The sequence below is a fragment of the Lotus japonicus genome, chromosome 2 (assembly GCF_012489685.1).
Source record: "Lotus japonicus ecotype B-129 chromosome 2, LjGifu_v1.2".
In the NCBI taxonomy this organism is placed as follows: Eukaryota; Viridiplantae; Streptophyta; class Magnoliopsida; order Fabales; family Fabaceae; genus Lotus; species Lotus japonicus.
This window is the reverse complement of record NC_080042.1, coordinates 36,282,665-36,286,771: the sequence shown is the minus strand read 5'-3', so window position 1 is coordinate 36,286,771 and position 4,107 is coordinate 36,282,665.

Genomic DNA, 4,107 nt, shown 5'->3' with positions numbered 1-4,107 from the left:
GCGAAAAGACAAGTTTTCGGAAAAGGAAATTTTCCTCCTCCCCCCTAATAGGGCTCGGCCACTTTGTGCAATTATGGGGCTCGATTTTTCTTCGATCAAACTTGGTTCCTATGCTTTCATAAGCCGTAACTAAGGGTATTCTGAACTCGGAAAAATTATCGGATCAAAAACTGTCGCAGGAGTATTTTGGTCATGATTTTTAACTTAGGATTTTCAAAACTGAAATCCCAAAAATAAAATTTTGCAGGGACGTCACCAACGACGTTTATGACAACTAATCCTACTAGCACTAAGCTAAGGCGATAGTTTTCAGCCTAAAGGTTGAAGCTTAACACCAAAAACTCCAAAAATGGGTATTTTAGGTTCAAATTGATTCCGGCGACATAACGGAAAATCTAACCCGGCAGAAGTGATCTTGGGCGCATAAGGAAGAGGTTTAGAATCAGAAATGAAAGATTCAGGATAGTTTTGCAAAAACCCATAAACTATCCACTCAGAAAACTCTACAGAAAAGCTATGGAAAAAGCGATCGGAGGTAAGGATTAGCGACTATACCTCGAAGCCTTGAAGTAGCAACTGATTGATCGACGATCAAGCAAACGATGAAGAAAAACTCTTCTTCCTTCTTCCTTGTTCTTGGCCGCGGTTTTGGGAGAGAAAATGGAGGAGAATTTGTGTTTTTCTTCCTTTCTTTGCTATATATAAAGGTTGGAAATTCGCGGGAAAATGAAAGTTTCGCGAATCTGATTTTTCCGGCTTCATTCTCCATGAATTAATAGATATGTTTTGGCAACAGAATTCCAAAACTATAAAGAGGTCTCCTTGTATTTTTGGCAACTAAAGCATAGTCGGTATAAAACTATTTTACCCGATAAGTTGCTTTTTGCATCGAATGTCGGAATGGAAAACTTCCTTCGGAAGAAAGATTGAAATCATCAAGAGAAATGGGTGTACGCGTGTGGAATATTCATTTGAAGCTCTGAATAGAAAAAGTCTTCATTGTCGAGAAATTCTAGGGTTTTGAAAAACCAGGGTTTCGTTTTCGGCAAACTTCCGATGATTGGAATCGGACGTTCGTAGATCCTAGAGTTTCGCCTCGAAATGATGGTGATATATTTCTCTGAAGATTTTTGGAATTAACTGCCAGCGTGCCTAAAAGTGAAAATTAGCTATATACTAGGGTTTCTGACCTAGGTTTAAGTGTGTAACGATCGTGCTATAACTTTTATCGATCATAATGCAATCCTTGAACTTTTCCTGAACTTTCTCCTTCATAAATATATTTCATTTAATAAACTTTCGTTCAGGTTTCCCTTCACATTACATCAACCCTAATCGTGAATAAGAAGTTTATTCACTTAGCATAAGCTTAAAAAAACTTGGGCCTTACATTAGCCAAACATCGAATCGTCCTCACAACGCAAGTGTTTAGCTCAATTTTAAAATTCAAAACCCAAGAGTTTAGTGTCGGTCAATACAACACAAACCCCTACAACAAGAGTACCAAAGTTCTCGGTGACTTCCCCTTGTCACAGTGGCTCACCCCCTGGTGTCTAGCAATTCTCCAGAACCCACAACAAAAGTCGACTTTTCCCCGTCTTTCGCAATCATTTTCCCCTTTAGATTTCCTAAGTTTTGTTCGTTAATAAAAATGTTTTGAATTGAATTAGTCAAGTTATGAGTTTAGTTCTTGAATACTAAATTCTCTAAAGTCTCTAGTTTTCGAAATTCTATTCATTCTAAGTTTTCCAAAAACCCACTAAATGTAACTCCCGGGGAAAGTCTAAGTATACAAACGAATGGCTAAGTCTCAAACCCCCTGTTTGGACTTGCCTAGGGTTGTTTCCCCAACCCGAAAGATCAAAAGTAACCAGTTCAGTGATTCTCCACTCCGAAGTCGCGTCAAAACGCACAATTCAATAACACATCAATATCATAAGTCATGGAAAACATCATAACATTAATTCATCATCATAATCAATATCAAAGTAAAACATAAGTCGAATTTATCGACGCCTATCATGCAATCTTAGCTAATAGGTAAGTTGCCCTAACCTCGAGTTGCTGCAGCCTCTTGGTTTAGGTTCTCTTCACACGAATGCTCCGTAAAACCCAAAGTTCCTTCAACTGAACCTCGGAGAAAACAAAGCAGAAATCCAAACAAAATCGATTAGCTCGATCACAATACAAGTAATTAACGATAGACAAAGCATTGAAGCTTTAGAGTACGACAATCGAGCACGAATGGACAAGTTTTCGCAAATGAAAACTCCCCCCCCCCTCACTAACATGCTCTCGGCTACAAGAGGAAAAAGGCTGCGGCGCTTTTTCTTCGATCTAATTTAATTACAAGGTAGTTTTAGGGTAAAACTAGGGTAAAGAAATTGTCGGAAAAATTTTCGGACGAACGGATCGAATTACGACTAGTTAGGGGCATTTGGGTCCAAAATTAAAGTTCAAAAACTCAAAGTTAAAACTTCGGAAAACAAATTTGATGGCGATGTTCCTAACGACATTTGTAGCAACTAATCCTAAAGGCACTAAGTCGGATTGTGACTTTTCGACGATAAAGTTTCAATATGTGCGCAAAAGGGTTTTTGAACAGTTTTTCATATCTTTGACAACTCGGTCGAAATCAGCGAACAACGGCGAGTGTTCTAGGTTGTTGGGCAAGTATAGAAGATATCCCAAGAGAAAAATCGGGAAAAACGGATAGTTTTACGAAAAGCTCGAAACTTTGAGCTCAGAAAAAGATATAGAAACGCAGTAGAAACAATGATCAGAGGTAAGAATCAAGCTAGTTACCTCGATACCTTGAAGTAGGGACAAACAACTCGAAGATCGGTCAAGATTCGGCGAAATTCTCCTCTCCTCCTTTCTCTCTCAAACTCGCGGCTTCAAAGGGAGTAATGGGAAGATATTTTGAGTTTTTTACTATTTATAGGAAGGTGAAAGCGCAGCACGTTCATCGGTGTATTCTAAGCTAGATTCTAGCGACAGAATTCCAGAACTCAAAACAAATCTCTAGGATTAGGGAAAGACGATCCAAAAGCGGTGTAAGTTTATTTGCCCCGAAAAACTACTTTTTGCTGTGAAGGTCAGACAACAAAACTTCATTCTGAAGAAAGATTGGAAACATCGAAAGAAATCTGGCAACACGGATGGAAACTTTGTTAGAAGCTCCGAATAGAAAAAAGTCTTCATTCAGTGATTGAATTTAGGGTTTTTAAAGAAAAGAAATTAGCGTCGTCGGACTTCCGAGAATTGAAAACTATCGTACGTACACTCCAGAGTTCCGAAATGAAACACTGGTCGAAGGAAAAATAAAGAGAACTTCTTATTTTTCCAAGGATTTGAAATTTCACTTAAACGTTGCTTTAAGAGCGGAATTAGCCTATTCTGGACACTCTCGCCATAAGGCGGGTGTGCAGACGACTCGCACTAACTCCTAAAACGACTATGAAACAATCCTCAAGCAATTCCTGAACTTTCTTCTTCATTAATCTTTCTCAAACGGCAAACTCCTGTCACGCTTACACTGATCCTACGCGTGAGTCGGAAAGTAAACCGTTCTGTAAATCCGGGTCTTACAATACTCCCCTCCAAAAAGAAAGTTTCGTCCTCGAAACTCAGAGTTCCGCGAAAAGTCCGGAATACTGTTCCTTGATCTTGTCTTCTAATTCCCACGTAGCGTCTCCCGTGTCGTCGTTCCATATCACCTTCACTAATGCAATCTGCTTCCCTCTCAGCTGTTTCACTCTTCTATCCCCAATGCTAATCGGTGGTGCCTCAAAAGTCAAATCATCCTTCAGTTCAACGTTGTCTGGCTCGATTACATGTGTCGGGTCTGGAATGTACTTCCTCAACTGTGACACGTGAAAAACATCATGAATGTTGGAAAGAAACGGTGGTAGCGCAATCTGATACGCAACTGGTCCAACACGTCGAGTGATTTGATAAGGTCCAATGAATTTTGGCGTGAACTTCCTTAACTTAATAGCTCGTCCAACTCCCGTAGTCTGAGTAACTCGTAGAAACACATGATCACCTTCTTCAAACTCTAGGGTTCTGCGTCGCTGATTAGAATAACTCTTCTGTCTGCTCTGT